Raw genomic sequence first — 21,554 nt, 5'->3', positions numbered from 1 at the left:
TTTGGTGACAAGAAAATCTCAATTGTGATGCATTGTTTAGCGGGAATGTGGAGTGTTGGGAATTATCCTAACACTTTTTATCTAAAACCACCAGCTCTAAGTTGTCAAACGTATCAATAACATCCTCTGAAACAAAGTAGTGATCTAACTTACTTTGTTTAGTAGCCATAGAATCAACCTGAGTAAACCTCTTTTCTGTCGTCGGTACATCAACCACCCCGATATCATCAATAAAGTCATTAAAAGCTGCAGCAAACACATGAAATCATTCCATAATGCATTAAAATCACTAAATAACACATACTTTATCCCATGACAAAAAAACAAACGAACCAAGATAATTCTATAATTCTTGCTTCCTATTTAAATCTTTAGGAGCATACACATTGACCATGTAACACTCCATATTGAATTGAATCCGTCTACCTTACATAATGACCACATTTTTGTGAAAACAACATACTTTTAACAAAAACATTCGGATCCCAAATCTAAAGGATGCCACCCAATCTGCCGCGCACTACTACTAGCAGAATTAAATCTACTATTCCCCCACATACTATGTATTTTAAACAAATCAACTTGAGTCATTCTAATTTCCTGAAGACTGAAAAATGAGACCGCATGTTGAACACATAAAGACTTCACCCAACTTCTTTTAGAAAAAGTACAAGTGCTACAAATATTTAAAGATAGACAATTCATTTATCAACTTGCACACACCAGTACTTGAAAGAATTTGCTTCAGCTTTCCCTATTTGCTTCCATATCATAACCAAGAAGGCCACCCATTTCAATATACTGCTTTATCATATCTGTTGTATGATTAACATTAGTTGAAACTCGTTTTTTAAGAAGATTCGATGAACCATTAGAGTTTCATGAAGTAGCTTTAAAAGAAACATAATCTCCCATCAAAGCATTATTTTCTCTACGAAACCAGGAGGTTGTGATAAAAGATTCCGACTAAATTCCATCACCAATAGAAGGCAAATAATGTTGTTGAAAACCCAGAGAACCATTTCCATTCGCACCTTCTTTAGGTGTATCAGGATCGAGACCCACCATAATTGAATTAACCTCAACCGGAGAAGAATTATGTGCAGCAACCAACGCAATAATTACAGGAGGACAAATTTGCAAAAATGGTCCCCATGGTTTCTCATTTTATGTGGCTATGGTCCAAATCTTTGAAAAGTTAAGGATTTGAGCATTTTGAACAAGTTTTGTTGTGGTCTTGGTACCTATTTCGTTAACTTTAACAACTAGGTTGTTAACTTTTTTAAAATGATTGTTTTTACCCTCAATGACCATTTCTACAACGAACTAGAAGGTCCATTTTCACATATCTTCTTTTTAATTTTCTTGAATTATTACATATTAATAAATGTTATTTTTAATATATAATATTTATATATAAATAAATAGAACTTTCTAGGATTATTAATTCTTATAATTAGACTTTTTTAATTTCTTTGTTATTGAATTTTTAATTGGATTATTATATATGAAAAAAAATTATTTTTAATGAATATTTATACATTAATTAATATATATTTTTTTGCATTATTAATTTAGTTAATTTTTTATAGGAGTAATTAGTTTTTTTATTAAATTATTATATATTAAAAAATATTATTTTTAATATATAATATTTATATCCTAATAAATATTACATTATTGGATTATTAGTTTCTTTTGTTAAGCTTTTTCAATTTTTTTAGAATAATTCTTGTTTATTCGATTATTTCTATTAGTTTATTATTTTTTTATATAATAAATACAATTTTGTTGGATTATTAGATTATTAGTTTATTTTAATGTATACTATTAATTCTTTTTAATTTTATTAGTTCCATCACAAAGTCGTCAGAATACACAAAAGTGTTGTTCTCATCATCAAAAATCGTCAGGGATCACCACAAAATATCACCATCGGAGGTCGGATAGAAACCCAACAACCATTTCCAACCAAAGATGACGGTAGTCATACTACAAAAAATTTGATTTTTAGTGGCGATGGGCGTCGCCGCTAAAGATCCAACATGTGACCGCTAAAGGTATTAGCTATGACATGTTGCCGTTAAAGGGTCGCCGCTGTTGGTTCGTCACTATTACTCCGCTGGTCGCCGCTATTGTTTTCTGTTGCCGCTAATGCTCTTCCATCGCTACTAAAGGTGCCGCCGCTATTTATATGTATTTCTATTCATACTAATACACAAATTCATACAGAATACACATACAAAGTGCACATATACATAGGAAAATACATACACATACATAATAAACATACATATACATAAAAATACACATATACATAGAATTGCACGTACAAAAACACATATACATACATAAAATGCATTCAAAAAACATGTATACATACAAATGCATATACAAATACATATCCATATCTACAAACACAAAATACACATCTACAAAATAAATATTTCGGCGAGAACAGTGGTGGGGGCGGTATTTTCCGGCTAGAAGGGTGAGAGATCTCAAAATTCCAGCAACCATCTCAAATGCTAGAAATTTAGTAGGTAGAAGAGAAGGAAAAGAAAATAAGAAAAATGGAGCAGAGAATGGTGAAATTGCAAAGTTTTCTATGAACTTCCAATGAGATTGAGAAGAGAGAAGAAGAGAAAACACAGAAGATCGGGAAAGAAAGTGAGAACAAAGAGGGTTTTATTGTCGACGACCTTTAGCGGCAGTGCATACTCATTGGCAACGACACATAGGAGGGAAAACAATGTGGGGTTTTCTATGTCTTTGGATCATCGCTTAAATCGACGAATACGATTGAAATGACGTGGGTCGCCAAAATAAGCCTTTAGCGGCGATGCCATTAGCGGTGACGGTTACTTTTAGCGGCGACAAAGAACGCGTTTGTTTTTTGTCACTGCTAAAAGTCTTCGTCGCTGCTAAAGGCATCGCTGCTATTACCGATTATTCTTGTAGTGTCCCCTGCGATAACACCACCACCATCGTCGCTAAAGATACGTCGCCGCTAATGCTCTCCGTCACCACTAAAGGTGTCGCCGATATTTATATGTATTTATATTCATACTAATACACATATACATACAAAATGCACATATACATGAAAGTACATACACATACATATACATAAAAGTACATATATACATAGAATTGGACTTAGAAAAACCCATATACATAAATAAAATGCATTCAAAATACACAAATACATACAATTACACATCCATATCTACAAACACAAAATACACATCTACAAAATCAATATTTCGGCGAGAACAGTGGTGGTAGCGGTATATTCCGACGAGAAGGGTGAGCGATCTCAAAATTTTGGCAACCATCTCAAATGCTAGAAATTTAGTAGGGAGAAGAGAAAAGGAAAAGAAAATAAGAAAAATGGAGTAGACAGGGGTGAAATTGCAAAGTTTTTTGTGAAATTCCGATGAGGTTGAGCAGAGAGAAGAAGGAAAAACACAGAAGATCGGAAATAAAGTGAGAATGAAGAGGGTTTTATTGTCGACGACCTTCAGCGGCGACACATACTCATTGGCAGCGACACATGGGAGGGAAAATAAAGTGGGGTTTTCTACATCGTTGGATCATCGCTTAGATCGATGAATGTGATTGAAATGATGCAGATCGCTAAAATAAGCCTTTAGTGGCGACACTATTAGCGGTGTCGGATACTTTTAGCGGCGACTAAAAACGCGTTTGTTTTTCGTTGCCGCTAAAAGTCCCCGACGCCTTTAAAGGCGCCGCTTTTATTGCCGGTTATTCTTGTAGTGTCACCGGCGATCATACCACTACCATCGCCGCTAAAAAGACGCTGCCGCTAATGCTCTTCGTCGCCACTAAAGGTGTCGCCGCTATTTATATGTATTTCTATTCATACTAATAGACATATAGATACAAAATGCACATATTCATACGAAAATACATACACATACATAATACACATACGTACACATAAAAATACATATATACATAGAATTGCACGTACAAAAACACATATAATTACTTAAAATACATTCAAAATACAATGCTCTTCGTCGCCACTAAAGGTGTCGCCGCTATTTATATGTATTTCTATTCATACTAATAGACATATACATACAAACTGCACATATACATACGAAAATACATACACATACATACACATAAAAATACATATATACATAGAATTGCACATACAAAAACACATATAATTACTTAAAATACATTCAAAATACACATATACATACAAATACACATCCATATCTACAAACACAAAATACAGATCTACAAAATCAATATTTTGGCAAGAAGAGTGGTGGTAGCGATATATTCCGTCGAGAAGGGTGAGGGATCTCAAACTTCTGGCAACTATCTCAAATGCTAGAAATTTAGTAGGGATAAGAGAAAAGGAAAAGAAAATAAGAAAAATGGAGCCGAGAGTGGTGAAATTGCAAAGTTTTCTATGAAATTCCGATGAGGTGGAGCAGAGTGAAAAAGGGAAAACATAGAAGATCGGGAAAGAAAGTGAGAACGAAGAGGGTTTTATTGTCGACGGCTTTTAGCGGTGACGCATACTCGTTGGCAGCGACACATGGGAGGGAAACCAACGTGGAGATGTCGTTGGATCATCGCTTAAATCGACGGATGTGATCGAAATGACGCGAATTGCCAAAATAAGGCTTTAATGGCGACTCCATTAGCCGCGACGAATACCTTTTGCGGCGACAAAAAAATGTGTTTGTTTTTTGTCGCCGCTAAAAGTCCTCGTCACCGCTAAAGGGGTCGCTACTAGAAGAGTTTACGTTGATCCTTCGATGAAGATGCTTGGCGTTGATCCCGATGATTTTCGTTGATAAGAGGCGACATTTTTGCTTATTTTGACAACTTTATGGTGGAACAAATAAAATTAAAAAGAATTAATATGATACAATAAAATCCAATTAATCATATAGTAAATAATATTTATTATACAAAGAAAATAACAAATTTAAAGTAATATTCCAATAAAAAAGAATTAATCCAAAAAAATGGAATTAAAAAAATTAACAAAAAAAAATAATATTCTAATAATGCATTACTTATTAGGATATAAATATTATAAATTAAAAGTAATATTTATTAATATATAATAATCCAATAAAAAAAAATTAATCAAATAAACAAATTAATTAAAATTAATTAATAATCTAATATAATGATATTTATTAATATATAAATATTATATATTAAAAATAATATTTATTCATATATAATAATCCAATTAAAATATCTGATAACAAAGAAATTTAAATAACTAATTAAAGGAAATTAATAATCTAATAAAACAGTATTTATTAATATACAAATTGTATATATATTAAAAATAACATTTATTGATATATAATAATTTAATAAAAATAAAAAGAAGATATATAAAAATGGTCCTTGTTGTTTGGTTAGGGGTAAAATAGTTATTTTAAAGAAGTTAAGTGTCAAACTGTTAAAGTTAACGGACGAGAGACTAAAACCACAAAAAAAACATGTTGAAAATGACCAAATTTACAAGTTTTCAAAAGTTTGTACCTTAACCACATAAAATAGAAAACCATAGGGACATTTTTGGAATTTTCTCTTACAGGTGGGGCTGCTAATTAGAACAACCTTTTGTGATTTTTTAATTACAACCAAACATTTTTGTGGTTTTACATATATGATACGTTCATCAGACTATTTGGAATTTGATGTTATTTATGTTTGTTATTGTCAAAAAGAACATTACGACAATATTAAAGGTAAGTTATTATATGTAAAAAAAATCAATTAGAATATGTTGCAAATAGAATTTAAAAAACAAATAATATTTTTTATAAACCGTTCCATAGTTTTCTATATGATTTGCAATATCAAATAATTTAGATAACCATCATTGATTTCATATTAGGATTCCTTAATCTAATTTTTTTCAATTTTATACATTTTTATATAAAATATAATGAGTGAATGTAATATTTTTAAATGTATCACTTCATATTTTTTTAGTCCCTTAATTCTTAAACATTAATATTTTGACTAACCATGAAAAATGATTATAATCTTTATCTATTAAAATTTGATTATCATATAAAATTCGAAGTCGTTTTACATCTCTTAAAATCTTAATTAAAATTAAGTTGAGCAACAAAAATGTATCGTTGTCTCACCTATAAGCAACGAATCAATTACATAGTCATAAAAAACATACATAAATGCATAAAAACCGGTCCAAATTAACAAATGAGTATGTTTGATTTGGATATTGATTTTAGAGTTTATAAAATGCTGGTTTCTAATAAGGATACTAGAAAATTAAACCGAAATACTTCATTTTCAAAGCTTGAAATAACGTTTTTATATATAAGTTTATACACATTCTTGATAAACCATTTTAAATAAAAGTGAAAGATCACAAAATATAACTTAACTTTAATAAGTGAAGTAATCAACGGATACACTTTTTTGTTGGCTAAGTTATTTTATAAGTTATGACCATAAGCTAGCTATCAATGTCTTGTAAGCTGATTTTGGGTTTCTAATTATTAACATTAATTTGCTAAACATAATCTTCTATATATTTAGTTTTCCAGTATTTGAAACATGTACGCATAGAAACAGAAAAGATAATACCAAATGTGAAAATTAACCATAAAACTTATAATGAGAAATCTGTGAACCTGCAAATTGGACAGACTCTATTCTTCCGCAACCATTTCTTGACACACTTTGGATGATACTCATGTCTGCATTCCAGTGCTCCGATCAACTCACCTCCTTTGTATTCTTCTTGACAAATCACGCAAATCTCTCCATCTCCTTCACCTCCTTCTCTTTCTTCTCTTGCTTCTTTTTCTTCTTCTGATTTGTAGTTCTCCTCTTCCTCTTCCTCTTCCTCTTCATCTTCTTCTTCTTCTGTTTGATCATCATCATTATCATCATCATCATCATCATCATCATCATCATAGTTGTCGTCATCGTCTTCTTCATGATCATGATCATCATCTTCTTGACGAGACTCTAGCAGGACTATAAACTTGGCAATATTAATAGGCTGTTGATCATCGACCCCTTGTGATCCATCCACGAATCTAGCAGTGGCTACTGATCCGTGATTGGTTGTAAATTCCATTGAAAGAGTTGTATAAGCAGGTCCGCCATCAGACATCACAGAGCAGACGTCTCCAGAGTCATGAATCATTAGTGCTTGAGTTGGAGACGGGTTGAGGACCATTATTTTATCCACATCCTCACCAGGTTGTGCGTTGACGATGAAGTAGTGTCGGGAAGCTGGGACTATAATCCCGTATGAAGACATAGTTGCAGCCATAGTACGAGTAATTGCCAACTTCTCAATAGACACAAGGTATCGTACGTACTCTAGAAGAAGAAACTCTCAAACCTAAATTTGATCAATCCATCATATGATGTGAGCTAGTTATTTATAGTCGCGGATTAGTACTGGATTTGTAGTTGCTTGTACGGCAAGTGATAAATCTTTCCTTGTATAAATCTTATCTTTATTAAAATCTAACAATGGCTGGATTTTATTGGATTTTAAATTCAAATCCCTTTTAAATCTTTTAAAGAGTACAAACCAAACCACCTGATAGTTTTGCACAAGTTTGATTTCTTTTAGATTATTGCTAGCTGTTAAATCTTACTATTAATTAGTTAAGGAATTCGAGTTTGTATCCACTTTATTGGATATTACATGAACTACTCTTTATAATTTGGTTTATACATCCGTCTACCCACGCTCCATGAAAGTGAAATGAGTTCCTGATTTTAATCAACTATCCTCGACAAAATAAGTGGCTTCAAATTGATTCTAGTAGAAGAAAAATATATAAAATGTACATTTTTGTTTTAAAGCATATTATAAGAAAACCATTTGACACTTTTTTTTGTGGAAAACTATTATCTTATTTTTTCCTACTGCCAGGCGGTATCCAAAAAGCAAGACCATTAACTTAAATGCAGCGTGAGGGCAATATGGATAGTCTTGGGCAAATCAATGGTTTACACTTATCAAATACATGTTCAGGATACTAAGTCAAGAACATACTGTCAATCATTTATTTCAGAATGATTGGGTTTTCATAACTAACATACATGTAACGTTTATATGCTTTTTATGAGACATTCAATTCAGGTTGTTTAATTCATTTTAGACAACCAAAGTAAAGCCCTGGCATTATAACCAGAATCTCTAGTCCGGGGATCGAAACAAGTTGTGTGTAGATCTATATCGGGATTGACAACCCCGCACTCAGGCTGCTAGCTACAGCCAGGCATACATGCCAATGAGTGGCAATTGTTATCAACAGTTTAAGCGCTCACAAGGCGTTTGTTTCAGGCTTTCATGTCTAAGTATGGTTATAATAACTCATTAAAAAGATATGAACAACACGTTAGTGTATAAACAATTAAACGTAAGTACATCTTCAAAGTACCAGTTTACAAAATGCAAAGTACAATGGTATACTATAGTTTTCAATAACAGCTGGTGAAGCCAGACACACTCTCAAATACAAGTTTTACAAATACATTGGTTTACAAATAGGACGGTTTTATGAGAATAAAACTACTTTTCACATACCACAAAAAATATGGGATTTTCTAGAAGTGTTTTCATATTCAAAATACAAAGAGACCCATTCAAAAATAAAGACTTATGTACTCACTCAACTTATTGTTGATACTCTCTTTTCAAATTACTTGTATTATCAGGGAAATAATAACAGGTACTCCCCGAGCTTTTTGAGAAGATGGAGCCATTAGGAGTCTTATCTTCTTCTTTTGTATAACTATTTTGGTTTCAATATACAATGATTGAACACATGTAAATATTATACTTTTAAATACAATGGTTGTTTGTGCTTTGATTACTATGATACATGTGTTGTGATACTACAAATGAAGTCCTCCACCCCCAGACGTTTCCGCCGTCTGGTTTGGGGGTATGACAGATTGGTATCAGAGCATTGTTTATAAAATCGTAACTCCTCCTATCGGAGTAAGTTTCATATGATGCTTATATCATCGCGATCACTTTGTTGTGTACTTTCTAAATATACTAACCATCATGAAAAGTGGCATAACTTTTTGGTCACTCATTTTTGAACCTATTATTATCATTTAACAGATCATATTTTTTGTTAAGATGAAAACTTCTATCATTATCATCTAACTGATCATATTTTCCTTTAATATGAAAAGTTTTATCATTATCATTGGTTGATGCTAATCTTTAGTAACATTTGGTGACAAGAAAATCTCAATTGTGATGCATTGTTTAGCGGGAATGTGGAGTGTTGGGAATTATCCTAACACTTTTTATCTAAAACCACCAGCTCTAAGTTGTCAAACGTATCAATAACATCCTCTGAAACAAAGTAGTGATCTAACTTACTTTGTTTAGTAGCCATAGAATCAACCTGAGTAAACCTCTTTTCTGTCGTCGGTACATCAACCACCCCGATATCATCAATAAAGTCATTAAAAGCTGCAGCAAACACATGAAATCATTCCATAATGCATTAAAATCACTAAATAACACATACTTTATCCCATGACAAAAAAACAAACGAACCAAGATAATTCTATAATTCTTGCTTCCTATTTAAATCTTTAGGAGCATACACATTGACCATGTAACACTCCATATTGAATTGAATCCGTCTACCTTACATAATGACCACATTTTTGTGAAAACAACATACTTTTAACAAAAACATTCGGATCCCAAATCTAAAGGATGCCACCCAATCTGCCGCGCACTACTACTAGCAGAATTAAATCTACTATTCCCCCACATACTATGTATTTTAAACAAATCAACTTGAGTCATTCTAATTTCCTGAAGACTGAAAAATGAGACCGCATGTTGAACACATAAAGACTTCACCCAACTTCTTTTAGAAAAAGTACAAGTGCTACAAATATTTAAAGATAGACAATTCATTTATCAACTTGCACACACCAGTACTTGAAAGAATTTGCTTCAGCTTTCCCTATTTGCTTCCATATCATAACCAAGAAGGCCACCCATTTCAATATACTGCTTTATCATATCTGTTGTATGATTAACATTAGTTGAAACTCGTTTTTTAAGAAGATTCGATGAACCATTAGAGTTTCATGAAGTAGCTTTAAAAGAAACATAATCTCCCATCAAAGCATTATTTTCTCTACGAAACCAGGAGGTTGTGATAAAAGATTCCGACTAAATTCCATCACCAATAGAAGGCAAATAATGTTGTTGAAAACCCAGAGAACCATTTCCATTCTCACCTTCTTTAGGTGTATCAGGATCGAGACCCACCATAATTGAATTAACCTCAACCGGAGAAGAATTATGTGCAGCAACCAACGCAATAATTACAGGAGGACAAATTTGCAAAAATGGTCCCCATGGTTTCTCATTTTATGTGGCTATGGTCCAAATCTTTGAAAAGTTAAGGATTTGAGCATTTTGAACAAGTTTTGTTGTGGTCTTGGTACCTATTTCGTTAACTTTAACAACTAGGTTGTTAACTTTTTTAAAATGATTGTTTTTACCCTCAATGACCATTTCTACAACGAACTAGAAGGTCCATTTTCACATATCTTCTTTTTAATTTTCTTGAATTATTACATATTAATAAATGTTATTTTTAATATATAATATTTATATATAAATAAATAGAACTTTCTAGGATTATTAATTCTTATAATTAGACTTTTTTAATTTCTTTGTTATTGAATTTTTAATTGGATTATTATATATGAAAAAAAATTATTTTTAATGAATATTTATACATTAATTAATATATATTTTTTTGCATTATTAATTTAGTTAATTTTTTTATAGGAGTAATTAGTTTTTTTATTAAATTATTATATATTAAAAAATATTATTTTTAATATATAATATTTATATCCTAATAAATATTACATTATTGGATTATTAGTTTCTTTTGTTAAGCTTTTTCAATTTTTTTAGAATAATTCTTGTTTATTCGATTATTTCTATTAGTTTATTATTTTTTTATATAATAAATACAATTTTGTTGGATTATTAGATTATTAGTTTATTTTAATGTATACTATTAATTCTTTTTAATTTTATTAGTTCCATCACAAAGTCGTCAGAATACACAAAAGTGTTGTTCTCATCATCAAAAATCGTCAGGGATCACCACAAAATATCACCATCGGAGGTCGGATAGAAACCCAACAACCATTTCCAACCAAAGATGACGGTAGTCATACTACAAAAAATTTGATTTTTAGTGGCGATGGGCGTCGCCGCTAAAGATCCAACATGTGACCGCTAAAGGTATTAGCTATGACATGTTGCCGTTAAAGGGTCGCCGCTGTTGGTTCGTCACTATTACTCCGCTGGTCGCCGCTATTGTTTTCTGTTGCCGCTAATGCTCTTCCATCGCTACTAAAGGTGCCGCCGCTATTTATATGTATTTCTATTCATACTAATACACAAATTCATACAGAATACACATACAAAGTGCACATATACATAGGAAAATACATACACATACATAATAAACATACATATACATAAAAATACACATATACATAGAATTGCACGTACAAAAACACATATACATACATAAAATGCATTCAAAAAACATGTATACATACAAATGCATATACAAATACATATCCATATCTACAAACACAAAATACACATCTACAAAATAAATATTTCGGCGAGAACAGTGGTGGGGGCGGTATTTTCCGGCTAGAAGGGTGAGGGATCTCAAAATTCCAGCAACCATCTCAAATGCTAGAAATTTAGTAGGTAGAAGAGAAGGAAAAGAAAATAAGAAAAATGGAGCAGAGAATGGTGAAATTGCAAAGTTTTCTATGAACTTCCAATGAGATTGAGAAGAGAGAAGAAGAGAAAACACAGAAGATCGGGAAAGAAAGTGAGAACGAAGAGGGTTTTATTGTCGACGACCTTTAGCGGCAGTGCATACTCATTGGCAACGACACATAGGAGGGAAAACAATGTGGGGTTTTCTATGTCTTTGGATCATCGCTTAAATCGACGAATACGATTGAAATGACGTGGGTCGCCAAAATAAGCCTTTAGCGGCGATGCCATTAGCGGTGACGGTTACTTTTAGCGGCGACAAAGAACGCGTTTGTTTTTTGTCACTGCTAAAAGTCCTCGTCGCTGCTAAAGGCATCGCTGCTATTACCGATTATTCTTGTAGTGTCCTCTGCGATAACACCACCACCATCGTCGCTAAAGATACGTCGCCGCTAATGCTCTCCGTCACCACTAAAGGTGTCGCTGATATTTATATGTATTTATATTCATACTAATACACATATACATACAAAATGCACATATACATGAAAGTACATACACATACATATACATAAAAGTACATATATACATAGAATTGGACTTAGAAAAACCCATATACATAAATAAAATGCATTCAAAATACACAAATACATACAATTACACATCCATATCTACAAACACAAAATACACATCTACAAAATCAATATTTCGGCGAGAACAGTGGTGGTAGCGGTATATTCCGACGAGAAGGGTGAGCGATCTCAAAATTTTGGCAACCATCTCAAATGCTAGAAATTTAGTAGGGAGAAGAGAAAAGGAAAAGAAAATAAGAAAAATGGAGTAGACAGGGGTGAAATTGCAAAGTTTTTTGTGAAATTCCGATGAGGTTGAGCAGAGAGAAGAAGGAAAAACACAGAAGATCGGAAATAAAGTGAGAATGAAGAGGGTTTTATTGTCGACGACCTTCAGCGGCGACACATACTCATTGGCAGCGACACATGGGAGGGAAAATAAAGTGGGGTTTTCTACATCGTTGGATCATCGCTTAGATCGATGAATGTGATTGAAATGATGCAGATCACTAAAATAAGCCTTTAGTGGCGACACTATTAGCGGTGTCGGATACTTTTAGCGGCGACTAAAAACGCGTTTGTTTTTCGTTGCCGCTAAAAGTCCCCGACGCCTTTAAAGGCGCCGCTTTTATTGCCGGTTATTCTTGTAGTGTCACCGGCGATCATACCACTACCATCGCCGCTAAAAAGACGCTGCCGCTAATGCTCTTCGTCGCCACTAAAGGTGTCGCCGCTATTTATATGTATTTATATTCATACTAATAGACATATAGATACAAAATGCACATATTCATACGAAAATACATACACATACATAATACACATACGTATACATAAAAATACATATATACATAGAATTGCACGTACAAAAACACATATAATTACTTAAAATACATTCAAAATACAATGCTCTTCGTCGCCACTAAAGGTGTCGCCGCTATTTATATGTATTTCTATTCATACTAATAGACATATACATACAAACTGCACATATACATACGAAAATACATACACATAAAAATACATATATACATAGAATTGCACATACAAAAACACATATAATTACTTAAAATACATTCAAAATACACATATACATACAAATACACATCCATATCTACAAACACAAAATACAGATCTACAAAATCAATATTTTGGCAAGAAGAGTGGTGGTAGCGATATATTCCGTCGAGAAGGGTGAGGGATCTCAAACTTCTGGCAACTATCTCAAATGCTAGAAATTTAGTAGGGATAAGAGAAAAGGAAAAGAAAATAAGAAAAATGGAGCCGAGAGTGGTGAAATTGCAAAGTTTTCTATGAAATTCCGATGAGGTGGAGCAGAGTGAAAAAGGGAAAACATAGAAGATCGGGAAAGAAAGTGAGAACGAAGAGGGTTTTATTGTCGACGGCTTTTAGCGGTGACGCATACTCGTTGGCAGCGACACATGGGAGGGAAACCAACGTGGAGATGTCGTTGGATCATCGCTTAAATCGACGGATGTGATCGAAATGGCGCGAATTGCCAAAATAAGGCTTTAATGGCGACTCCATTAGCCGCGACGAATACCTTTTGCGGCGACAAAAAAATGTGTTTGTTTTTTGTCGCCGCTAAAAGTCCTCGTCACCTCTAAAGGGGTCGCTACTAGAAGAGTTTACGTTGATCCTCCGATGAAGATGCTTGGCGTTGATCCCGATGATTTTCGTTGATAAGAGGCGACAATTTTGCTTATTTTGACAACTTTATGGCGGAACAAATAAAATTAAAAAGAATTAATATGATACAATAAAATCCAATTAATCATATAGTAAATAATATTTATTATACAACGAAAATAACAAATTTAAAGTAATATTCCAATAAAAAAGAATTAATCCAAAAAAATGGAATTAAAAAAATTAACCAAAAAAAATAATATTCTAGAAATGCATTACTTATTAGGATATAAATATTATAAATTAAAAGTAATATTTATTAATATATAATAATCCAATAAAAAAAAATTAATCAAATAAACAAATTAATTAAAATTAATTAATAATCTAATATAATGATATTTATTAATATATAAATATTATATATTAAAAATAATATTTATTCATATATAATAATCCAATTAAAATATCTGATAACAAAGAAATTTAAATAACTAATTAAAGGAAATTAATAATCTAATAAAACAGTATTTATTAATATACAAATTGTATATATATTAAAAATAACATTTATTGATATATAATAATTTAATAAAAATAAAAAGAAGATATATAAAAATGGTCCTTGTTGTTTGGTTAGAGGTAAAATAGTTATTTTAAAGAAGTTAAGTGTCAAACTGTTAAAGTTAACGGACGAGAGACTAAAACCACAAAAAAAACATGTTGAAAATGACCAAATTTACAAGTTTTCAAAAGTTTGTACCTTAACCACATAAAATAGAAAACCATAGGGACATTTTTGGAATTTTCTCTTACAGGTGGGGCTGCTAATTAGAACAACCTTTTGTGATTTTTTAATTACAACCAAACATTTTTGTGGTTTTACATATATGATACGTTCATCAGACTATTTGGAATTTGATGTTATTTATGTTTGTTATTGTCAAAAAGAACATTACGACAATATTAAAGGTAAGTTGTTATATGTAAAAAAAATCAATTAGAATATGTTGCAAATAGAATTTAAAAAACAAATAATATTTTTTATAAACCGTTCCATAGTTTTCTATATGATTTGCAATATCAAATAATTTAGATAACCATCATTGATTTCATATTAGGATTCCTTAATCTAATTTTTTTCAATTTTATACATTTTTATATAAAATATAATGAGTGAATGTAATATTTTTAAATGTATCACTTCATATTTTTTTAGTCCCTTAATTCTTAAACATTAATATTTTGACTAACCATGAAAAATGATTATAATCTTTATCTATTAAAATTTGATTATCATATAAAATTCGAAGTCGTTTTACATCTCTTAAAATCTTAATTAAAATTAAGTTGAGCAACAAAAATGTATCGTTGTCTCACCTATAAGCAACGAATCAATTACATAGTCATAAAAAACATACATAAATGCATAAAAACCGGTCCAAATTAACAAATGAGTATGTTTGATTTGGATATTGATTTTAGAGTTTATAAAATGCTGGTTTCTAATAAGGATACTAGAAAATTAAACCGAAATACTTCATTTTCAAAGCTTGAAATAACGTTTTTATATATAAGTTTATACACATTCTTGATAAACCATTTTAAATAAAAGTGAAAGATCACAAAATATAACTTAACTTTAATAAGTGAAGTAATCAACGGATACACTTTTTTGTTGGCTAAGTTATTTTATAAGTTATGACCATAAGCTAGCTATCAATGTCTTGTAAGCTGATTTTGGGTTTCTAATTATTAACATTAATTTGCTAAACATAATCTTCTATATATTTAGTTTTCCAGTATTTGAAACATGTACGCATAGAAACAGAAAAGATAATAACAAATGTGAAAATTAACCATAAAACTTATAATGAGAAATCTGTGAACCTGCAAATTGGACAGACTCTATTCTTCCGCAACCATTTCTTGACACACTTTGGATGATACTCATGTCTGCATTCCAGTGCTCCGATCAACTCACCTCCTTTGTATTCTTCTTGACAAATCACGCAAATCTCTCCATCTCCTTCACCTCCTTCTCTTTCTTCTCTTGCTTCTTTTTCTTCTTCTGATTTGTAGTTCTCCTCTTCCTCTTCCTCTTCCTCTTCATCTTCTTCTTCTTCTGTTTGATCATCATCATCATCATCATCATCATCATCATCATCATCATCATAGTTGTCGTCATCGTCTTCTTCATGATCATGATCATCATCTTCTTGACGAGACTCTAGCAGGACTATAAACTTGGCAATATTAATAGGCTGTTGATCATCGACCCCTTGTGATCCATCCACGAATCTAGCAGTGGCTACTGATCCGTGATTGGTTGTAAATTCCATTGAAAGAGTTGTATAAGCAGGTCCGCCATCAGACATCACAGAGCAGACGTCTCCAGAGTCATGAATCATTAGTGCTTGAGTTGGAGACGGGTTGAGGACCATTATTTTATCCACATCCTCACCAGGTTGTGCGTTGACGATGAAGTAGTGTCGGGAAGCTGGGACTATAATCCCGTATGAAGACATAGTTGCAGCCATAGTACGAGTAATTGCCAACTTCTCAATAGACACAAGGTATCGTACGTACTCTAGAAGAAGAAACTCTCAAACCTAAATTTGATCAATCCATCATATGATGTGAGCTAGTTATTTATAGTCGCGGATTAGTACTGGATTTGTAGTTGCTTGTACGGCAAGTGATAAATCTTTCCTTGTATAAATCTTATCTTTATTAAAATCTAACAATGGCTGGATTTTATTGGATTTTAAATTCAAATCCCTTTTAAATCTTTTAAAGAGTACAAACCAAACCACCTGATAGTTTTGCACAAGTTTGATTTCTTTTAGATTATTGCTAGCTGTTAAATCTTACTATTAATTAGTTAAGGAATTCGAGTTTGTATCCACTTTATTGGATATTACATGAACTACTCTTTATAATTTGGTTTATACATCCGTCTACCCACGCTCCATGAAAGTGAAATGAGTTCCTGATTTTAATCAACTATCCTCGACAAAATAAGTGGCTTCAAATTGATTCTAGTAGAAGAAAAATATATAAAATGTACATTTTTGTTTTAAAGCATATTATAAGAAAACCATTTGACACTTTTTTTTGTGGAAAACTATTATCTTATTTTTTCCTACTGCCAGGCGGTATCCAAAAAGCAAGACCATTAACTTAAATGCAGCGTGAGGGCAATATGGATAGTCTTGGGCAAATCAATGGTTTACACTTATCAAATACATGTTCAGGATACTAAGTCAAGAACATACTGTCAATCATTTATTTCAGAATGATTGGGTTTTCATAACTAACATACATGTAACGTTTATATGCTTTTTATGAGACATTCAATTCAGGTTGTTTAATTCATTTTAGACAACCAAAGTAAAGCCCTGGCATTATAACCAGAATCTCTAGTCCGGGGATCGAAACAAGTTGTGTGTAGATCTATATCGGGATTGACAACCCCGCACTCAGGCTGCTAGCTACAGCCAGGCATACATGCCAATGAGTGGCAATTGTTATCAACAGTTTAAGCGCTCACAAGGCGTTTGTTTCAGGCTTTCATGTCTAAGTATGGTTATAATAACTCATTAAAAAGATATGAACAACACATTAGTGTATAAACAACTAAACGTAAGTACATCTTCAAAGTACCAGTTTACAAAATGCAAAGTACAATGGTATACTATAGTTTTCAATAACAGCTGGTGAAGCCAGGCACACTCTCAAATACAAGTTTTACAAATACATTGGTTTACAAATAGGACGGTTTTATGGGAATAAAACTACTTTTCACATACCACAAAAAATATGGGATTTTCTAGAAGTGTTTTCATATTCAAAATACAAAGAGACCCATTCAAAAATAAAGACTTATGTACTCACTCAACTTATTGTTGATACTCTCTTTTCAAATTACTTGTATTATCAGGGAAATAATAACAGGTACTCCCCGAGCTTTTTGAGAAGATGGAGCCATTAGGAGTCTTATCTTCTTCTTTTGTATAACTATTTTGGTTTCAATATACAATGATTGAACACATGTAAATATTATACTTTTAAATACAATGGTTGTTTGTGCTTTGATTACTATGATACATGTGTTGTGATACTACAAATGAAGTCCTCCACCCCCAGACGTTTCCGCCTTCTGGTTTGGGGGTATGACAGATTGGTATCAGAGCATTGTTTATAAAATCGTAACTCCTCCTATCGGAGTAAGTTTCATATGATGCTTATATCATCGCGATCACTTTGTTGTGTACTTTCTAAATATACTAACCATCATGAAAAGTGGCATAACTTTTTGGTCACTCATTTTTGAACCTATTATTATCATTTAACAGATCATATTTTTTGTTAAGATGAAAACTTCTATCATTATCATCTAACTGATCATATTTTCCTTTAATATGAAAAGTTTTATCATTATCATTGGTTGATGCTAATCTTTAGTAACATTTGGTGACAAGAAAATCTCAATTGTGATGCATTGTTTAGCGGGAATGTGGAGTGTTGGGAATTATCCTAACACTTTTTATCTAAAACCACCAGCTCTAAGTTGTCAAACGTATCAATAACATCCTCTGAAACAAAGTAGTGATCTAACTTACTTTGTTTAGTAGCCATAGAATCAACCTGAGTAAACCTCTTTTCTGTCGTCGGTACATCAACCACCCCGATATCATCAATAAAGTCATTAAAAGCTGCAGCAAACACATGAAATCATTCCATAATGCATTAAAATCACTAAATAACACATACTTTATCCCATGACAAAAAAACAAACGAACCAAGATAATTCTATAATTCTTGCTTCCTATTTAAATCTTTAGGAGCATACACATTGACCATGTAACACTCCATATTGAATTGAATCCGTCTACCTTACATAATGACCACATTTTTGTGAAAACAACATACTTTTAACAAAAACATTCGGATCCCAAATCTAAAGGATGCCACCCAATCTGCCGCGCACTACTACTAGCAGAATTAAATCTACTATTCCCCCACATACTATGTATTTTAAACAAATCAACTTGAGTCATTCTAATTTCCTGAAGACTGAAAAATGAGACCGCATGTTGAACACATAAAGACTTCACCCAACTTCTTTTAGAAAAAGTACAAGTGCTACAAATATTTAAAGATAGACAATTCATTTATCAACTTGCACACACCAGTACTTGAAAGAATTTGCTTAAGCTTTCCCTATTTGCTTCCATATCATAACCAAGAAGGCCACCCATTTCAATATACTGCTTCATCATATCTGTTGTATGATTAACATTAGTTGAAACTCGTTTTTTAAGAAGATTCGATGAACCATTAGAGTTTCATGAAGTAGCTTTAAAAGAAACATAATCTCCCATCAAAGCATTATTTTCTCTACGAAACCAGGAGGTTGTGATAAAAGATTCCGACTAAATTCCATCACCAATAGAAGGCAAATAATGTTGTTGAAAACCCAGAGAACCATTTCCATTCGCACCTTCTTTAGGTGTATCAGGATCGAGACCCACCATAATTGAATTAACCTCAACCGGAGAAGAATTATGTGCAGCAACCAACGCAATAATTACAGGAGGACAAATTTGCAAAAATGGTCCCCATGGTTTCTCATTTTATGTGGCTATGGTCCAAATCTTTGAAAAGTTAAGGATTTGAGCATTTTGAACAAGTTTTGTTGTGGTCTTGGTACCTATTCCGTTAACTTTAACAACTAGGTTGTTAACTTTTTTAAAATGATTGTTTTTACCCTCAATGACCATTTCTACAACGAACTAGAAGGTCCATTTTCACATATCTTCTTTTTAATTTTCTTGAATTATTATATATTAATAAATGTTATTTTTAATATATAATATTTATATATAAATAAATAGAACTTTCTAGGATTATTAATTCTTATAATTAGACTTTTTTAATTTCTTTGTTATTGAATTTTTAATTGGATTATTATATATGAAAAAAAATTATTTTTAATGAATATTTATACATTAATTAATATATATTTTTTTGCATTATTAATTTAGTTAATTTTTTATAGGAGTAATTAGTTTTTTATTAAATTATTATATATTAAAAAATATTATTTTTAATATATAATATTTATATCCTAATAAATATTACATTATTGGATTATTAGTTTCTTTTGTTAAGCTTTTTCAATTTTTTTAGAATAATTCTTTTTTATTCGATTATTTCTATTAGTTTATTATTTTTTTATATAATAAATACAATTTTGTTGGATTATTAGATTATTAGTTTATTTTAATGTATACTATTAATTCTTTTTAATTTTATTAGTTCCATCACAAAGTCGTCAGAATACGCAAAAGTGTTGTTCTGATCATCAAAAATCGTCAGGGATCACCACAAAATATCACCATCGGAGGTCGGATAGAAACCCAACAACCATTTCCAACCAAAGATGACGGTAGTCATACTACAAAAAATTTGATTTTTAGTGGCGATGGGCGTCGCCGCTAAAGATCCAACATGTGACCGCTAAAGGTATTAGCGACGACATGTTGCCGTTAAAGAGTCGCCGCTGTTGGTTCGTCACTATTACTCCGCTGGTCGCCGCTATTGTTTTCTGTTGCCGCTAATGCTCTTCCATCGCTACTAAAGGTGCCGCCGCTATTTATATGTATTTCTATTCATACTAATACACAAATTCATACATAATACACATACAAAGTGCACATATACATAGGAAAATACATACACATACATAATAAACATACATATACATAAAAATACACATATACATAGAATTGCACGTACAAAAACACATATACATACATAAAATGCATTCAAAAAACATGTATACATACAAATGCATATACAAATGCATATCCATATCTACAAACACAAAATACACATCTACAAAATAAATATTTCGGCGAGAACAGTGGTGGGGGCGGTATTTTCCGGCTAGAAGGGTGAGGGATCTCAAAATTCCAGCAACCATCTCAAATGCTAGAAATTTAGTAGGTAGAAGAGAAGGAAAAGAAAATAAGAAAAATGGAGCAGAGAATGGTGAAATTGCAAAGTTTTCTATGAACTTCCAATGAGATTGAGAAGAGAGAAGAAGAGAAAACACAGAAGATCGGGAAAGAAAGTGAGAACGAAGAGGGTTTTATTGTCGACGACCTTTAGCGGCAGTGCATACTCATTGGCAACGACACATAGGAGGGAAAACAATGTGGGGTTTTCTATGTCTTTGGATCATCGCTTAAATCGACGAATACGATTGAAATGACGTGGGTCGCCAAAATAAGCCTTTAGCGGCGATGCCATTAGCGGCGACGGTTACTTTTAGCGGCGACAAAGAACGCGTTTGTTTTTTGTCACTGCTAAAAGTCCTCGTCGCTGCTAAAGGCATCGCTGCTATTACCGATTATTCTTGTAGTGTCCCCTGCGATAACACCACCACCATCGTCGCTAAAGATACGTCGCCGCTAATGCTCTCCGTCACCACTAAAGGTGTC

The sequence above is a fragment of the Lactuca sativa genome, chromosome 3, assembly GCF_002870075.4.
Source record: "Lactuca sativa cultivar Salinas chromosome 3, Lsat_Salinas_v11, whole genome shotgun sequence".
In the NCBI taxonomy this organism is placed as follows: Eukaryota; Viridiplantae; Streptophyta; class Magnoliopsida; order Asterales; family Asteraceae; genus Lactuca; species Lactuca sativa.
This window is presented reverse-complemented; position numbering follows the sequence as displayed.